We start from the raw sequence: 21,218 nt of genomic DNA on the forward strand, positions 1-21,218 counted from the left end.
CATTGGAATGCTCACATTTACAATGTTTTCTCTCAAATGCCATAATTTGTCTATAGACTGCTTAATTGTTGACTTTTCCATTTTTTTCCTTCGTGTTCTAAATGAAATCGAGCCAACGCCTCTCTAGAAAAAGAAACCTGCCTTGTGACATGGTGTGGCTAGTTGAGTTAAGTGTTCACCTACATAGTAGTCAATGTAAGGGACTTTGGCTGGGAGACTCATACTCTGATTGGCATTTTTCATGGCTATTTGTGTATAAGTAAATCACAGAAGCACTAGATTTGGATTCAAATCCCTCTTCCTCCCATTGCTAGCTGTGAGACAACGAGTACAAACTTGATCACACTGATCTCCTATTTTCTAATTTTTGAGATAGAGCTAACAATAATACCTAGTTTACAGAATTGTTTCAATTAAAAGAACTAATATACATAAAGCACCTAGTAGAGTGCTTGGCACTCAATAAATACTATTATTACATTATAGTTGGATTCAATTTGTCTATATACTCATTGATTCCTACTCAGATAGATATAAAAAAATTTTTTTACCTTAAAGATTGTTCACTCATTTATTCATCTATTCATTCAAAAAACATTTATCTCTGACAAGATTAGACCTTGCCTGGTTTGAAAATTGAATAATTTGTAAATTGAATAATTTACTAATGTTGAAAAATTAGTAGAGGAGGGAAAGCATTGTAAATGATATTTCAGCTTCAGAATTAAACAAGAGATTTTTACCAGCTGGGTGGAGTGGTCATGCATTTATCTTTGTGGACTGCTCTCTTTCTCCAACACAACTTTTAATAGGTAAATATGCCCACGGGCTTTTGTACTCCATTTGTGAAGCTATAGCATATGTTGTCCCAATACTGCCATTAAAATTGCCGTGTATAAAGTGTTTGTTTCTCTTGGCTATAAAAATAAAAGTTCCCTGTAGACTGGAACTTGGCAAACATAGTTTGATTAAGTTGGGCTATTTTATTTTATACTCAAGGGCAAGCAACATGCCCTAGTGAAACAAGCTGTCTGAAGTCAGAAAACTGGACTCCCCATTCTGACTCTGCCATTGAGTTATATTTGGAAAGTTCCTCCGTTTCTCCCCATTTGAAAAAAATGGAGAACAGTTTCTGCCTCCTACATTTTATTATAATGAAGGTGAGTAAAAGGGTTACATGTTATAATGAACCCTAATTCTTCCACATGCTGTCTCAAAATGGGAACTTGTAAATACTGGTTCTACTGCTTCCTTATTCTACAAAATAAGAGCAAAGTAAATGTAATCAATCCAGCCTGATTTAGTCATATGCAGATAGACCTAGCAAGTGTCAGAGATTAAACCTCTAGCAAACAGCACATTCTAAAAGAATTCAGACATCTTTGGGCACTATGAGAGAACAAGTAGATAGAGAGGTGCTCATCCCCTGAGCCTCAGTTCAAATAGTTGTTTATTACTTGTGCATTGCCATTCACAAATTTCCTCCTCACAACAATTTACAGCATTACAAAATACATTGCTTTGAGATAATGCTCTGCCTTCCATTTCTGCTTTCAAGGAAGGTCATGGAACGCAGCAGACTGATAAGTGGCTCTTTGACACTCCCTTACACACACACATGCACACCCCTTAGACTAAAATCATTTAGTTATCACCATCCCAAATCCTCCTTAATAGAGGACGTCCTGGGTAAAACCAGCTGAATGACTGGCCTGACAAAGCAGTGATGCTGTCCAGGCCTAGCCTAGACTGGGAAGTTCTGTGAAATCAGCTGGGTGCTAAGAGTCAGCACTAATTCTCAATGAATAGAATTCTGCTTTTCCTGGTGTCTCCAGATTAAAAATGTATCTTCTCTCTCAAAGAACTTTCAAGGCTGTTTATTTGGCAATCTCTTCAAAAAGTTTATATGCTTTCTGTGGGCAGAAACTGTACCTTCTGTTTGTTTTCCTTATAGCAGCTAAGACAAATAACTTGTATATCCTTCTTAACAAATGTTTTGATTTCAGGGTTCTCTAAAGACTTTTCAAAAATTAATAAAATACTTCCTAACTGCTGCTTGGTTATGGACAAAGGAAATTATTCCATCTGGTCACAGTTGGTGCAGTTTTCTTTGCAACCTTGCCTACTGAGTATAACAGTGTTTGAGGTATACATTGAATCAAGATCACTCTAAGTAACTTTGTCTTATGCTTATGCATCTTATTAGGGCCAGAAGGCACAGATAGCTCAGCTCCAACCTAATTAATCAAGCTGTGACAAGATGAAGTAGAGAAGGACTAGAAAAATGGGAGGAACCACCATTTTGAAATATTAAGATTATCCCTATGATTTAGATAATCCAAATGTTATAATTCCATATTCAAACTGACTCTGTTACTACCAAAGATTCACTCCAGACTTGGTGGTCTTTCTGACACTCTGCTCTTATAAGAAGTAGTCATTCTCAGTATTTCAGGTTATAAAAAGCTATTTAGGGTTCTTTGGTTGCTAGGAAGAGAAAAACTCTAGTTAATTTAAGAGCTATATTATTAAAATGCTACTTGGCAATGCACGTGATCAAATGGAAGACTGAAGAACCCAACGTAGAAAAATCAAGTGCAGGTAGCTCCTGAAGGTCTCAACAGAATCTCAGTAGATGCACTTCTACTGAAGTGAATGGATCCTTTTTTTTTTTGTCTCTCAGGAGAGTGTGATTAGCCACAGTTAGGGTACATGCTTACTGCTTGGCTGTCCTAGAAAGAGAATCTGGCAGAGGGAACCTCTAGAGAAGCCCATGATTCCACAGAGATGGAATAGGCACCTGAATTCGCCAGCTCATCAAGGTTTCATCCAACATAGGGAGAGAATCCACCCCCTTCTACTCCCCAAAGTATCAAGAAGCTTTAAACAATGGGAGAAGGATATTGGGTACCTCCCAAACTGCAAACATCTACTACAACCATTACCCACCTTTCTCTTCTGCTGTGGAGGCATTATTAGATCTATTCTAAGTCTGTTAGCCCTTAATAGAGAAAGTGGGGAAATAATGTGTGCCTGCTGTTTAGAACCTTGCTAATAAACTTGTCCCATCAGCTATCCTAATTTTCCCAGTATATTCACATAAGCTTCTAAAATAAAGATCCTGCCTATTCTTCTGTGCCCCTGTGTATCACAGAATGTAATACAAGTGCTCAGTTTAGCAACATTTTGCAACATTGATACTATCCCCACCTGATTTGCTTGGAAGCCGTTGATAAGCAAAATAGCATTTTCCAATCTTAACAAAGGAAGAAGGGTTCTGTAATATTAACATACAGTTGGACTGGAATAAGCAGCTAAAGCAACTGGCTGTGCAAGGTTTATAATGTCTAAACTTCCACCAAGCTGCTGTCATTTCGCCATATGTCTACTGGTCATTGGGAGCCAAGTTTAGGATTTATAAAAATCAGCACAATGCCTTTTCTGGTCATGATACCTCTAAGGGAGCAAATGATGAGGATGACCTGCTATTTACCAAATCGGCATGTTTAGTAGCTGTCATCCAAAAAGCATGCAGGAGAGCCAAGACGGCGCTTGAGTTCATACAAGCTCCAAAAGAAAGATTCTGAATGTCCATGTTCTGCTATTTCTCTCCAATATTTACACATTATAATATGACTGCATAATGTATATTTACTCTGATTACTAGGTCATTTTCACTTCCCAGCTATTCGGCTGATAATTGCTATTCACTGTGTTTCCTAAATGCTAAATGAACAACATGCTAGTGCTGATGAAAGTTGTATGTGCTGTTTTAGCACTGTGCCAGGAAAAGAAGCTGGGACCACAGGGGTGCCAACTGCAAGGCTTACGCTGTACTGACCAAAACTTTGGTCCTCATGTGTTCATTCAACATTTCAGAAGTTATAGCTGCAGTTATATATTTAAAGTAATAGAAATAATGATTTTTGTAATCCATTTATGCTGTTGGTTGGCACACTAAGTCCAAAAGATCCTGAATTATCTATGTTTTAATTGGTTCTTTACAGTGAATACACAATCCAAATAATTGCCAACTTTTTCTTCTATGCTGTGAATTTATAAGCTGAAAGTTTAGTTATCTTTCATGCTGGTTTTAACTGATTTCATATGTCTGAACCAGCTATAGAACACAGGGCTACCCTTTAAAATATGGCATTTCCTGCCCAGTAAAAACGCTTTGAAAAAGTATTCCTCCTAAACTCCAATTTTAGATGCATCCTATCTGCAACTTTCCAGGCCAGGCAAAAAAGGAAGATAAAAGCTGAGGATATTATGCCTGGCTTTGTTTCCTGAGGTTTGAGGTGAAGCTCAGAAACAGCACTGGTGTGACCTGATGAGTTTCATCTGCTTCTGGTTTCAGGCGACCATACATTCAGACCTAAGTTTGCAGAGATGTGTAGAAAGAGAAATCAGACACTAAGGAGCTGAAGCAGAGAGATAAACTCATGTGCCCTTCATAAACAAAGCTCCATGCTCACCTGTTTGGCTGTAGCCTTACTTTCCCAGTAAGGTACAGAGTACTAGATGGGCAAGGGGACTGGAGCATAAAGACAGGCAGGATAAAGGGGGCAAAACAAGGCTTGGTATTCCACAAGTCTGATTTCAAAGTAGGTTACAGAATGGATCATTATTCCCAGTGCCTGCCCCATGGGTTTGCAACTTAAGTTGGGAAGACATTGTTGGGAGGTTATTATAGGTGTTTCAGCAAAACCAACAGGGAAGTTTGGGAGTTTCTGATTATGGATGGAGAGGTGCCTTGGTAGCAAGGAAAACTTAATATAATTATTTTTAAGCCACGGGAGAAAATGAGAGACAACAAACAATTGTTTTAAAAGAGTGCCAAAAATTCAACAATAAGTATTACGTCTATATGGATTTTGAAAAGTTAAAAACAGAGTGGCACTACCAATGACAGCAACAGCAAAAGCTATTACACAACACTGTCTTTTCCAACTTCCTCATTTCACCCTTGCTTCTACCTACCTAGTTCATTCTTTCCATAGCATTGTCTTACCTTGACATACAGAGAGCCATCTGCCACCCTTCACTCTGTTTTGGGCTCCAAATATTTCTGGTGGGACTTGGTTTAACCCTTTGTCTGCCTTTGTTGTTGTTGGTTTGTCTGAAACTGGGTTTGAGTAAGAACATTTGATAACATTTTCTTCTTATAAGCTAAGCAAGATATTAAACACCTCCCAGGGCCTTGCCATCTCCACTTGTAGAATAACATCTACCATCCCTAACTCATAGGATTATTTCAGGAATCAAAGAGGTAAATATATGCTTTATAAATTGCAAAGTGTAGGACCAGTGGGAGTTGATTCTTTTTAATATATTTTCATGATTTAAAAAAGTTGGAAAACAAAGAAACACACACATGGATTTACAGCTTTAAATCATGGCTAAAAAGTCTCATTCCTCATTTCACTGCAGTCATTTACCTGGGCAGCTCCTCTCCACTAAGGTGGCAGCACTTGTAACATTTGTATGTTGGTCTCTGATTCTCTGAATCTAGAAAATACATGGGAAATAGAAATTCCAGCATATACTGCTACCTATATTCTTTAAGGAGTACATCTTCCAAGATGGAATGTGCCACGTTTGTCTACACACACATGCACGTGCACACACATGCAAATACTCCTCCTATTCTGATGTTTAACTGATCTCTGGATGCTCTGTCAGAATGCATGTAGATGGATTCCTAGGAAATTGTAGTGTCAATCAAGATACCACAAAAGCAGCATTCTACAGTGGACAAGGAGAAGGCAGAGAAAAAGAAAAGAGGACCAAAACCTTCAACCTAGAAACGTAAAATGGATGGAGCACCTGATGGTCAAGGAAGAAAAAGGAAGCTGAAACTATGAATACATATTTGTTTCATAATCACTAACTTTAAACCGGTAGTTCTTTAATTTATGAGTATTCATAAGATGTACTGTACATGCTCCATTGTTATGTCATTCAAAGACATCTGTTTACTAAGCTAGAAACATAGTATGTAGTTTCACTTTTTTAAATGCAACAGGTGTGCTGAAATTTTTTTTATCATTAACACTTGAAGTAATAAATAGGCTTCATTTATTAAAAAAATATATATATAAGGTAAAAATACCTTAGATTTGTGGTAGGCACAGATCCTGGTGATTGGTGAATATCTTTCTTCAGGTCTTTTCTAGCCTGGATCTGCCATCATTTTGTTAGTTGATTTGTGTGTGTGTCTGTTTTCCTCAGAGCAGTTCTATATGTGTCATAGGTGACAGAGAGTATTCCTACACAGAAGCATTAAGGTGTTTATCAGTCTTAGTGTATGGCTGAGCTGTGTTTTCATCTTTTCTGGTGTACTTGTAAGTATTTTACCATCAAATTAAGAGATATTAATATTTTAATTAACTAGCAAATATCTCACATATTGATCCAGAAGACTTGTTTTATCCATTGGTCTTCATCCTAACGTCACTGGATCTGTAACACCACAGAATCTTTGGCCATGTACGTCCTCCATGATTATGTGGACAGTGTAGCTAGGAGGCACTCTTGGAGTAGAGGCAGTGATAGATGATAGAACAGACATTGGAAACTTACAGCTGTGCAAGTCCCCTAATGAAGCACCCAGCCTTAAATTCTTGGCTCTCATCCTAGTGTTAGCTTACTGTAATACCTGGTTTCCATTTGCACATGTGTCTCATCCAAAAATTATATTTTCTTGTCTGAAAGAGGGATTTTAAAATAGTAGAATCAGAGAAAGTTAAAGGCCTAATAATTATGCAGAAGGCAGGGTTGATGGGTGGCAGGGAGCCAGCACAGGATGAGCTCTTGTGAACACTTCTATTTTTCCTTGAGTAGCAGAAAGAGTTCAATCACATTCATCGAAGATTAAAGTGCTTTGAGCTGCCCTTCCAGAGCACTTGGAAAAAGATTCCTTCTTCTCTCTCATCTAGAGGAGCTTAAGTTTTTTCATCCATCTATTAATTTTCTACATCTGGCACAGTTTTTCCAACTTTCCACCAGGGCTTCCTCTTAAAAACCATTGGTCATTCAAAGACATCCATTTTTCCTTCTTTGAAAAAGCTTTGAGAGGCTTGAAGGGCAGGAAGAGAGGAATATAGGGTTAACCTGGAAAAATATGTGAAGGTAAGTTTTGTTTTCAGACCCCCTGATCTTCTATTCTGTATTATGTATCTGTAGAAACGGTTCTGAAAATTAATAGAATGAGTTGTGGGAGCAAACCTGAATCATTCAACTGAGGAAAAACATGAGTCTGAATCAGGTTCAACACAATTCAACAAATATTGATTGACTGCCTAGGATGTGTTATCACAGGGTTAGCCGACTAAAAAGCAGAAAACCTACAGAGAGGAGAGTGATTAAGGCTCTCTCACTTGCTGTACTTGGCACTCCTATGCCTGAATCTTGACTAACAACTTAACTCATGAATTATAGGAAATTTTTGTGGGAAGGTTTTGCCTTCAGAGTACCCCTTCCCCTACCCCTGTTAATATGATACTGATTTTCTTTGGGAAATGCCCCCTCCCACTTTCAATCCATGACATTTGGTAGAATTGATTCCATCACCAGTAACAGGGGAAGGCATGTGAAGCAGGCTAAGGTGATCAGAGCATGACCTTCCTCTAGCCACAGCGACTGGCTCTGGGAAGAGCATATGATAATAGCAAAGACAATCTGAACTAATCCTGAACTAAACCAATTTTCTGGAGCCACAAGAAGGGAGATGCCTTCTCCCTGATGAGGTTTCTAAAAACATAAGATTAAAGGCCTAAAACTTCTGGCAATCATATTGCCATTAAAAGAAAGAGATTGCCTGAGAAAAGACCTAATCCAGAGATAAGCAGAGCCAAGTACCAAAAAAGAGAACCCTGAAGCCATTGTTTTTATAGTTTTTAGATCCACCTTTTCCAGAAGCCATTTTCCCTTGGAATTCCCAGTTAGTTGAACCAACAAATACCCCTTCTTCTCAACCCGCTTGAATTGGATTTATTGTCACTTGCAACTCAAAGATTCTTGACAAACTTATCCCTATATTTGATGAATCATCTGAAAGAATACTAACTTTCCTTCCATTAATCTTAGTTAATTGAAAGAAAAGATAAATCATTAAGAAATCATGTTTATTATTTTATATATAATTTTATAAGCACAAAATTCATCTTAATACACCTTCCCATCAGGATGGATCCCACAGTTGGATGGATGCCAACCCTCATTTGTTAATTTGGAGTAAGGGAAGACTATACTTAAAATCATTGACCAAGAACATAAGTTCACAGGGAATGAGAATGAATATTAGGGTATTGGTACACTGGCACATTCATGCTGGCATATTCACCTGATACCTTCTGATAATATAAACACACACATCTCTCCCAACTATGTGCAGTAAGGGACTAATCAAATTCTAGAAGAGATCAGTAATTCTACTGACGCGGTCTAAAACATCCTGGGACAATATCAATCTCCTATTGCAGTAGCATAAAGTTCACCATCTCAATAAACCTACTGTTTATTATAGAGGGTTTACTACCTACCAGTCACCATGCCAAGAGCTCTACAAACATTTCATTGAAACTTCACAAGACACTATTATGAATCCCATTAAAAATTAGGAAACTGAGGTTCCTGAAAATTAAATAGTTAGTTCTGCTAGAAATGGAGAGCTGAACTTGAAACCATGTCCATATGATCCCTAACATGTGATCTCAACTATATTATCTCATCCTCGAATCTTCTCATCTTCCCATTCCTTGCCCACCATTCCGGTTACCAACTCAGCTCAAAAGAATCTTGAGCCAACTAATTCAACTCAATTTCTTGAGGTTCTAGCCTTTTTATGTCCCCCATTGCACTCTTTCCTCACCTCAGTGCTAGGATTCCCTAGGAAGACTCAGCTTCAGTGTGGGAAAAAGGAAAGAGAGCATAGAAGGGGTCTTCTAGTCCTTTGTAAGTCACCATCCTATTACAAACTCATGATCTTCCTCTTTACATCAAGTTATTGGGGCAGATGCCTCAAATGAAGAACCAAACTAGTTGCTAAATTATGCAAATTCCCCCTTCAAGATTATTCCTGTCTGTTCCTTTATAATCTTACTACAGCATTTGTTTTATTACCTGCTCTCATATTAGAAGTTCTTCCTACCCAGTTTCTCTGTCTCTGATCTCTCCCTCTCTAACTCCTCCTTGAGAGTAACCTAAAAGACCCTTTTTATCACATTACTTGTCAGCTAAGAAAAAAAAAAAACCCAAAAAACAAAAAATTCCATTAGCTCCCATGGTTTACTGAATGATTTTTAAAGTTTAAACTTTTACAGCTTCTAAGGACTTGGATAAACTGGCCTTTGTCTACTTTTCTCTCCCTTTACTTCCCTACATAAAATGTTACTCTAAAGAGTCCTGGTTGCTGGCCTCTAAATTCAGGTTGCTTTCTTGACTCTGTGATCCTGTTCACATTGTTTATTCTGCATGAGATGCACTTTCCCTTGTCACCACTCACAGCATTCTGTTTCATCCTTAGAGGCTCAGATTACATTCCATTTCATCTGAAGCCACAACCAGAAATTATTCCTCTTCCTCTGAACATCTAAGGAGCTTACTGATATCAATACTTTCTTGATATATATTCCATACTTCCTTGTACTACAACTAAGCAAGTGGGGATTTCATTCTTCCCACCAAGTATGAAGCTTTTAAGAGCAGAACTCACAACTTACACATCTTTAGGCCTCAATACAGCACCTGGCCTAGTAGTACCTTGGTTGTAAGAGATAATGCACAGATATACGAACTGAAAAAATAAAATATATGAAACAGGTAAAATGTTGTAGTAGTCAACATCCAAGATGGTCCCTAAGGATTCTTGCCTCCTGGTATCCATGCCCTTGTGTAATTCCCTCCCACAGTGAATACCAATAAGATGTTGCAGAAATGATAGAATATGACTTACAAGGTGAAGTCATGAGAGATACTGTGAACACTAAGAGTGACCATAATGTAAAGTATGGACTTCAGGTGATTATGATGTGTCAATGTCATTTCATCAATTGTAACAAATGCACCAACTCTAGTGAGGCATGTTGATAATGGGTGAGGCTATGTATGTGTGAGGGCAGGGAGTATGTGGGGAAATCTCTGTATTTTCCTGTGAAACTAAAACTGCTCTAAAAGAATTAAAAGTCTTCAAAAAAATATATTGTGGCTTTCACTTTGTGTTCTCTTCCATCACTTGCTCTTGGGGAAGGGAGCAACCATGTCATAAGAACACTCAGGCAGTCCTATGGGTTGGTCACATGGTGGGAAACCAAAGCCTCCTGTCCACAGCCAGCCCCAAGTTGTCTACTACATGAGTGAGCTATCTTGGCAGTGTATCCCCCAGCCCCAGTCAAGTCATCAAGTAACTATAGCCCCAGACAACATCTTGCCTACACTCTCCTAACACACCCTAAGATAGAATCACCCAACTAAACTGCTCCAGAATGCCTGGCCCACAGAAACTGTGTGAGATAATATATGCCTATTGTTTTTACAAGATTCTAAATTTCATGATAATTTGTTACAAAGCAATACATAGCTAATACATAAGCCCATCATGGTAGCTGTAAACACAAGAATAAGAAAGTCCAAAGAATTTCCATTGGGTTTGAGGAGAAGAGAAAAATGGGAAATAATATAAAAAGAGAGAAGACTTCAAAAATTTGAATACCTGAGCTGTGCATGCAAGATTTTTCTACCGCTAGAGACCATTTATGAAAGACCATTTTCAGTATCCAAGTCTCTGCATATTTCTGACTTGTGAGCCATAATCTCTAAGCATATTTGTACTAATCCTAACTATCAAGCATATGATAAATATTGGTGACTATCATTTGTTTAGCATTCCTATGTGCCAGAAACTCTTCTAAGATTTTCCCAACAACCCTAGGATGTACGTATTTTCATTATCCCCATTTTGCAGAAGAGGCCACTGAGGCACACAGAGATTAAGTAACTTGCTCAAGGTTTCAGAGACGGTAGGTGGCAGAGCTGGTTTTACATCCAAGCAGGCTAGATCTATAGCCCACACTCTGAATCACTTATCTATATGAGACATAATGATTCTTTTAAGACTTGACAATATATACGACATTTCACAGAAATCATTTAAAGCATTAAAATTAAGTTTATTTAAAATTGATGACTAAAATTAACTCATAGATTGGGCCCAGCAATCCTCACTTGGTTACAAGATGGTCTTACTTTACTTCCTTTGATAGTTAAAATCGTGAAGTAAAGCTGAGAGTCTGCCTCATTCTGAATTCCCTCAAGAGACACTCTCAAAGCCTTGAGTGTATTTATCTCCAGCAAAGAGGGATTTGAAACATCCTTCGATTCAAGTTGGTTGCATCAAACAGTGATATTTGAATCCATACTGCAATTGTTGATTTTCTAAATACAATAAAATCCATTTTACTCTTTTGTTGATGTCTGGAAGGAACACGGTCATTTTTTTTTTAAAGATACAATTTGAGAGATACTTTCATTCAGCCTATTTTCAACAAATGCTGTTCAAAATCCTGAGAAAGATAGGAAAATATGTAAGACCCTGCTCTCAAGGAGTTTATACCCTAACAGTTATAGGTTGTTTAAAATAGCTTTTCATTATTAATAGGATAAATTGTATTGTAAGAACCTAAAAATTTAGGCATTATGAATTTTTGTCACATCTCAAGCATTCAGCAAAAACATTCTATAGATTGGATCATAGGTTAGAAAGTCAAACTAATAGACCCCTTCTCAATATTCTCAATACAAACATCCAATAAACACAATAAATATTTTCAAAATGTATTAATTTTTTAAATTTATAAATACAAGATAAATACAAGAAGTGGTGAATAAAAGCAAAGTCATTAAAAAAGATGTCTTTTTCCTTACCCTTCCTTTATTCCCACTTTCCTAAGCTAACCAGTTTATTTTTCTTTCCATACCTTGCCCCACACCCATACATATATTTGCAAACAAAAATATACATATACAGAGTATTTTGTGGTGGCTGCCGTTTTTTGTTTTATAAAAATGGGATCGCAAACACTACATATTACCCTTCAATGAATACTGTTCCTTAACAGTATATTATAGACATTCCATCAGGTTGATAGATAAAGGACTTAACTCATTCCTGGTAAAAGTTACAAAATGGTCCAAAACTATGCATTAGTTTATTCTACCATCCTTCTACTGATAGTCAATCAAATCTTCTCTAGAAACTTTTGTCACTTCAAATAGCACCACAGTAAAACATTCTTGTGCATGTGGCCTACATTCTGCTTTTATTTCTCCTAGATGATTCTCCATTGGGGAGTCATTGGGTCATGGATATGTGTTTTTAAATTTTAATAGAAATTCCTAGATTATTTTTCATAGCAAGGTTGTAGCACTTCACACTGCCAGGTGCCAAAGCAATGTATGTTGTATCTTTGACAACACTAGCTCTAACTCTGTAGTTTTTGCTAATCTGATGGGTAGAGAATATCATCTTGCTGCTTTAATTTTTATTTTCCTGTTAATATGGTAAAACATTTTAATAAATGTTTACAGAACACTTAGATTTTTCTCTTCCCATAGTTATTTATACCTTTTGTACATCTTTCTATTAGATCCTTTTTCAAATTGTATTAGCTTTTTGTCCATAATTTGAGTTGCAAATAATTTTTTCTAGTCAATCCTTTGTTATTTTTAAACTTTGTTTATGGAATTTATTAACACTCAACACTTTATTTTAATGTAGTCTAATATATCTATTTTTTCCTTTATGGTTTCGGAGTTTGCTTTCTTAGGGTCCTGCAAGTGTAATATCATACAACAGTTTTTTAAATTTTCTTTAAGTATTTTAATCATTTTATTTGGATCATATTCCTTTCCTTTTAATAAGCTGTAGATATTGTGCCATTAACTTCTAGCTTCCAATGTTGGAGATGAGAAGTTTCATGCTAGTCTCATTTTCCTTTTTAAATAAACTGGAGGGTCTTGTATGTTTGGTATTCATGTGCGTGTGTGTTGTTTTGTTTAAGTCTCTGAAAGTTTGAAAATTTTTCTCTTTATCTTTGTAATTCAATAATTTCACCAGTGTTTATTTTCACTAATCCTGCCTGGGTATAGTAGCTCTGTACTTTAGAGGTACTAAGAATATGTACCTCTAAAGTATAGTGAATGCAGTAAATAAAAACCTGGATTATTCCTTGTGCTTTTCTTTCCCTTGGACATGAGTTTCTCCTGGTGAGCCTTAAGGGGAATTGGGATATTTATAGTAGGAGTACAAAAAGTTCAGCTAGTCATTATTCTTTTCTATTTTTTTTTTTTTTTAACTTCCAAATGGTCTCTTAAAGCCCTCTTCAAAAACAGTAGTTTTGGGGACTTCCCTGGTGGTCCAGTGGTAAAGAATCCACCTGCCAATGCAGAGGACTCGGGTTCAGTCCCTGGTCAGGGAACTAAGATTCCACAAGCTGCAGGGCACCTAAGCCCATGGCCACAAATACAGAGTTCCTGTACCTCAATTAGAGAGCCCACATGCCCTGGAGCCTGCGCACGCCACAACTAGAGAGAGAAAAGCCGCACACTGCAACTAGAGAGAAGCTCGTGTACTGCAACAAAAGAGCCCTCATGCCTCAACGAAGATCTTGCATGATGCAACTAAGACCCGACACAGCCAAAAATAAAATAAAATAAAAAATAAAATAAATCTTAGAAAACAACCCAATAATTTTGACAATAGTTTTGATTCATACAAATTTGGATTTGCAAAATGTAAAATTTGTTAAGAGAGAAAAGCTCTTGGAAAACAGGCAAGATATAGATTTACATGTAACAGTAGATGGGACAGACAATAGATAGAAAGTCCCAGAAGACTTCTGACCAAGGATCTCTGAATGAGGGGTACACAGATTGGCAGGAGGGAGAAAGAATGGGATGGAGCATGACCATAGATGAGATGGGTAGAACCTAAAGCTAAGGGGAAAGACCTAGAATATCCCTTAAAGGGGATCCACACGGGAGGCCAAACCCACATACGCAGACTATGTGTGGCCATTCAACTGAGCACAACACATGGGCTGAGGCCCTAGTTGGATATTCTACTCAGTTCTGCCAAGTCCTGCATGATGTCCTGAATTGTCACTTTGCTGTGTACTTGAAACTAATACAACTTTGGTAATCAACTATACTCCAATATAAAATAAAAAGTTAAAAAAAAACACCAAAAAAACAAAACCATAATCTGTGACTTGACTGAATTCCATTTGAGCTTTCTGGTATGAACATCTCCAGGACACCTGTAAGCTCCTGAAAAAAAAATGGTGTGCACCCTGATACCCAAAAGCTAATTGGTAGCAATGAGCATGGTGAAGTCCCCAGCATTTGTATTTTGATGGGACTGGGCAGTGTGAAAGCTATCCCATCACATAATAATTCTAAAGATACTTCTGATGGCCCATTTTATTCCCCCCCCAAAAAACCGTATGTTACAAAGTAGTTTTAATGTTGTAAAGGCAATTTATTATTATTTCAATGTGAGTTTGAGGACTCAGGAATTCTAAATGGGTATAAATGTTGACAGTGAATAAAAGGGTTATTTTTAGGATTTAGATACTATTCAATAGAAGGCAGGAAAAATAGATGAGTCACTGTCACAGATTCAAACAGTGAATTAGTGTCACTACTTCAGGATATTACTCAGACTTATGCTTTTCAACTTCTAAAATACTTCTAACCAAATGGAAAAAAAAAAGTTAAAAGCAACCTGATGACATTAAAAAAGAAAAAAGAATTATTATTATCAATCTTCACAGTGTGTTTTTGGAATAGAATTTTATTTTCTTTTAGAAAGTATCCTCTAATACTAATGATGGATTAAGATTCAAAAGAAAAGAAAACAAAGAATACTTCAACTTAGAAGAATATACCAGTCCCTGTAATAGAGGAAATCACAGCTTGGCCTTGGTATATATGACATTCCAGTACCAAACTGGAACACTAGATTACTTTGTTCCTTATCTCTCAGTATGCTAAGAAGCCAATTATGTTAAATAATATTGCCTGAAGGGATTTTTTCAGAGCCACCGGAGAAAGATCAATGCAATAACCTAGGAACTTAAATGTCAATATTTAGTTTTAGGAAGCACACAATTTTCAAAAATATAGTTTTGTTAGATATTATTTTTCAAAACACATTTTCAACAATGAACATTTTACAGCAATATTCCGATTGTGATCCTTTGGTGGACAGCAGTTGGAAAATACATCAGGATAAGCAATAAATTATAAATACCAAATATTTACTGAAATAATATTTCAAGGAAAACCTAAGGCTCTTATCATATCAATCCAAAGGGACTTATTTAACTGACTATAACCTTTAGTATAACTATCAATCAGATGGGCTGGATATTCACTCCTCCATTTCCCACACACTGCAAAAAGCTCCACATTTCTCTGATTTGCATAAATAATAAATTGTCTTTTGTACAAAGATGAGCCTTTATTGTTCAATCTCTCAATCAAAATGGAAGTGCCAAGTGGAAAACTATAACCCCAGGCAAGAAAAGGGTGTGCTTCAGGAGATATGGGATTTAAAACGAAATTAATGTTGTAAAATAACAAAGAAAATATTGAAATATATATCAGGGAAATAATATCTAAATGACTCAACATTAACAAAAGATCCTGTGAGAAAATATGAGCTATTTAAAGCATATGTGCAGAACTCACCACAGGCAGCATTTCTTCAAAGGAAGGGGAAAAGCTTGATCTGGTCAGGGCAATGACCTTAATAAGGAAAGCTCTGGGTTCTATTTTACATTATGCCATTGAAATTACTGTGAGGATTTGAGCCACACACTGTGTCTGTTGGTGGGGTCCCAAGTATTTTCCATTCACCCCTTCTCAGTATTCATCCACTGAATCTATGCTATAATGAGCCCAGGTAAAGCCAGAAGCATAAACGCAGAGTTCTCAATTGGGAATATCCAATAAATGTGGCCTGTTTCTTCAATTTGCATTACGCCAAGAGCAATATAATATTTCTGGAGAGAATGAGGTAACTAAGGGCCTCTTAAAGGAGCTTCGTGGACTTCTTGGGCACACTGATAACCCTTTCCTGCCTATATCCTCTCCAGTGCCCTCTTTCCTCTGCACCCTCAAATGGGAGGTGGGCTGATTTAAATTAGTCAAATAAGAGGACGCACACTAGGACTCAGTTCCAAGTGTTGAAAATTTCAAAGCAATTAGGAATGGCCTTTGGGTTCCTTTTTGGACACTTGAGTCCCAGGAATTTGGAGATTTAAAATATGATCCAAAAATTCATACTCTTATCCATCTTACTTAGGTCTCTCAACCTTGCTTTCCCTTCTGCTTCTCAAGAGTGTGTGAGGCCTGAATTGTAACATCCAAGCCCAGGTTTTAGCTGGGAAGTGAAGATGAAGCAAGTGGGACTTTCAGTCTCTTGTTTTAGGCCATTCAATATATACATTGCTTAAGTAAAGGACTTCTTCACAGAGTCCAGCTAAATGCACCAGAGCTCTGCATTGGAGTTTGGATCTAAAGCTCTAGATGATAACAATATGTTGCTTTTCCTTTGCCTCCTCTGTGTAACTCTTTCTTGGAATCTTCCTAGATGAGAATGGCTAGTAAAGATCTGGATGTAGATACTCTGGATCCCTTGGCCAAATATCATCATAATACTATCTTAATAACATAAAGACCTGGTCACTTGCACAACGTTTTGACAGGATTCCATTGCTACATAAAGTACAAAATATACCGACAACATTTGAGCAAATAATTATAAATCCTCTAGGAGTTGTGGGTTCAGTCTACTATTGTCTTAGCAATGAAGCTTGTAGGCATGTATTAAGTAGTTTCTACCTGGATGGGGAAACACCTCTTCTTTGCACCTTTTGCAGAGAGCGTAGACTGCATGGGGCACTGTTTTGGCTAAGGTCCAGAGACAAAAAAACACGTCAGGGTTCAGATTAGAAACAGGCCAGGCTGAAGGGATCTATCGATACTTTCGCATCAATGTCAGAACTCACTTCTCACAAGTTATGGAGACCCAGTGGCCTTTGCCAGTCTAAGATTATTCCAGAGGGCCTTGTGAGAGCTAAATAGGACAAGGATTTTCACAGATTCTCAGCGTAATGTAAATGCATTAAGGCATCCTCAAACCTTTATTTACCTTTGGAAGAACACTGATTCATAGACAGCTTGAACCAGGAAAACGTTATGGATTAACTGCAGGTTCTGTGTGTATCACCCTTAACTTCCCTTCCATATTATACCCTGCCCTGCCAGCCACCACCATCACCAGCTCTGCAGACCATGCCACATGTCTGTAGCCATAGACATCTGACCTTTCTAGGATTAGTGAAATCCTTGTAATTTTGCACTATGGCATGTTTTTAACTGAAACCATTGTGGCAAATCCTATATCTCTTAAAGTTATACAGAATATATGACAGTCTTCTGGGCAACAGTGGGACCCCTAAGGAACCAGTCACATTAGCTAACAACATGCCTCCACTTAATTTGGCTTTTTCTAAAGGATTATATAACTGCCAATCCCTTTCTAGTACCACCTACTTCATCAATTATCTTATGCAGATTTTATTCCAAAATCTCTAATCACTGGAGATCCAGTGTTCCTATGACTACGATCAACATGTTGCTAGTGGAAGTAATTATCCCCTCTAACAAGTAGCTTCTATAAAAGCTAGCTACAACTTCCCCTAAAGTGATTGGCATGCCCTTTCCCCTTCATAGCAACTCATATAGCAGAAAGAAAGCTGTGGCCTCCAAGTCTTCTTTGGACCAATCTGGTAGTTCTTCTGCTCTTAGAGCCTTGGCTATTACTGGCTTCTAGATTTTTGCCTTTTGGAAACTTCCCAAACAGAACTCCCAGCATTCTTGACTAAAGATTTAACAGGGTGCAGATCAATGTCCCCAAGGCTTTTTCTCTTATACACTACACTTTTCTGTCCATCAGCCTCTCACATTAACGTTCCCAAAGTCTCCCTTCTCCTCATTACTCAGCTTCCAAGCCTATTGGCCATCCCTGTTATCATTCCCTGGCTAAAGCTTGGGCTTCCTTAGCCTCTCTTGAGAGCATGCATTTCTTTTCTAGGCCTTCTAAGGGATTTTTAGGGCCACAATTTGCAATCATTATCTTGGGAGTCACCAGGTGAAACAATTTCTCCTGGCAGCACATATTATCACCTTCCCATAGGCGCTTCTCCTCTGAATACTGAAACAGTCACAAACCTACTACACTCTCCATTAGGTTAGAGTGACTCTTCTAGGCTATAAAGGTGCCTTGAAGAGCACTGTAGAAGAGTCCCTTGATATCTCTCAGCATCCTCCAAACCCAGATGTCCTAGGGACTTGGCAATAAGCCTTGTGGACAACTGTTAGTTGTCTCCAATATCTGCGCTCCATAGCAATAGTTTTACCTGAGTATTTAAAGACCTTTCTCAGCCTTCATTGCAGGTGAATCTGTCCATATTATAAACTCGAACACATGGGATGTAAGAAGCGATATGTGTCCCTTCCAGGTCTTGTTTTTAAAACAATCAGACATGCACTCCCTTGACTCCTTCCTCCTTTCCACTGGCTGCCTGGAAGATGGAGAGAAATGGAATTGTTCTCTTGCACACTGAGATAAAAGACTGAGGTTGAGATTGACAGAATCACCTTACCACTCTGGACTATTATATGAGAGAGAAAATAAACTTTGTCTTGTTTAAACCTCTGTATTTTGAGTTCTATTTATGACAGCAGTTTTAGTGCATACATAGCAAATTCACCTCCCATTTATCTTAATATACACTACCCGAATCTCATAGATAGTAGACTTTTTCAAGACAAATAAGTAAGCCCAACTCTAATAATAATCCTTGATTATACAATTCTATCATAAAGGACCTAGAAGGGGGCTAATAATAGTTTTATAACCCTGTGTAGTCAGCAAAGTAACAGGGAACTCTGCTTATAACTGTTTTGATCTCTATTCTGCACTTCAAGCTCAAGAAGTTTTCAAGAACTCCATATTCTTCATTTACATCTGTTCTAATTCAGCATCCTATCGTAGCAGAACTGTACAGAAGCTTTCTTTACTAGATGTGATTATTTGAAGAGAGAAACAACTATGTCTCCCTTCAAAAGAAATGTAGGCATGACCACCAATCGTACATTTCCTAAACAAAACCTAAGAGGAGGAATTTTCTGAGCAATTATAAAAATTGCTCCCTTATAGCACCTAAAGTTTTCCTTCACATCTCAGGCTGAGTATTAAGGTTGACCCCCAAGGGGAGATATGCTAGAGTGTTGTTCAGTCCATTGGTGATAAGCAATACTATTTCCTCTCTGTGGGGTGCACATGGAGAAGATCTGCCTTAGTCCACATGGTTTATAAAATAGTGATAACCACATGCTCTCAACTGAAGTAATATTCTGTATCAAGGATAATGATTTCTTATCTTTTTACCCTTTCTACCCTGTAGCAGCACATCATGTCATCCCCAAAGGGGACCCATAACAGCTATCAGGTAGGTCCCTTCTGGAAACTGAAGGAGAAAATATGAGGGGATTTTTATAGCAGTCATGATCCAGGAAATAGTATGATGGCAACTCTTCAGGAACATAGAGATACTCCCTTGGGACATTCTAGAAGACCCTCAGAGCCAGTTTGAGGATCACTTGTCTAGGGTGCACAAATTCATCATCATCATCATCATCACCATCAAACATTACTAGCAATCATTGTGTGATTCTCAGTCTCCCTATTAGGAATTACAATTGGAGACAAAGAGACAGAGAAATCCCTTACCAAGTAACTTTCAAAGGAGAGGAACTGAAATATAAGTTTGTTCTACATTTCCCAACATCTGCTTCAGACATTTAAGATGCCTTTAGGAACATGATAACATGCTTTCATCTCTCTTATCAACTTACTTATTATCTCATAACAACAACCTGGAGTTCTTTATGTCATTCTAGATATCATCCTAAAGAAACCAGCCCTCCCTTTTTACATTCTCCCCTCCCATTGCTTCCAACACCATCTGAACTGTACAAGTACTATCCTATAGATTGATCTGAAACACATCATCCTGGTTCTGTCCAGTCTACACAGATCACAACCAATATACATCGATTCCAATACGTTTCACAATCTGTCATGCATATGTCATTTTACTAAACATTCACAGTGAATGAAAGAATAAATGGTACTTTCTTTTTCTAACATTGAGTACAAGGTAACAATAATTATTATTCTTTGGTTCCTCATGTTATGGCTGACATAAGACATAGATAAATTAGTATTCCACAGAGTGATAAGACACACTGGGATCATTTTGGAGAGCATACAACCCTCAGTTGTCCTACTCTACCTCTTGGGTTACTAATAAACACTAAATCTTTGGAAGCAGAAGGCTTTTTGACTGCTCTGATTTACATTCCTTTCTAATTTAATTGCCCTAGCCCCATCTAATAGAATGTTCCAAATGCACAAGAACTTTGTGAAACCAGTGCCTTTATTAATACCAAAATGATTACTGTACCAGTAATCACTGCCCCGTTTCACTGCCCATTATTCCTTAAAGGCAATTTATAAATAATCAACTCCATAAAGTAGGTGAGAGCCTATATATTGGCACCCACTCTCACAAACTTACAGGATTTTCATATTATTCACCCAAGAAACATTCACTGTGCATCCCCTCCTCCCACACCAAGCAATATACTCTGTTAGGATACTGAAGCACCGTGCTCATTTAGCAATCCCAAAGCAATGTCATCAGCCCTATAGCATGCTCTTTTGTTCAGCTCTTTTCAATTTAGTTATATCTCAACAGTTCACTAGGTGATAGCTGAAGGGAAAATACAGAAAAGCAAAATTCTTTGTATGAATTGTTCTCATAGTTGGGCTTACGTAAAATAGAAATTAATGATCCTAAAGAATGTGTTTTTTAATATATTATGATGTTGAAATGCTCGATTCTATGCTGAAACACATAGGACTAGAACACAAGGTGTTTCCCGTAGGAAAATGAGGGAGAAAGAACAATGTTTTGCTGCTTTTAAGCCAGCCAGTCAAATTGCTCAGTTTGAAAGGCTGTGTGTGTGTCAGTGTAAGATAATCCTGCCCTCTCCCTTCCTCTCTCCCGCTTCTCCAGGGA

Source organism: Orcinus orca, chromosome 5 (assembly GCF_937001465.1).
Source record: "Orcinus orca chromosome 5, mOrcOrc1.1, whole genome shotgun sequence".
NCBI classification, from domain to species: domain Eukaryota; kingdom Metazoa; phylum Chordata; class Mammalia; order Artiodactyla; family Delphinidae; genus Orcinus; species Orcinus orca.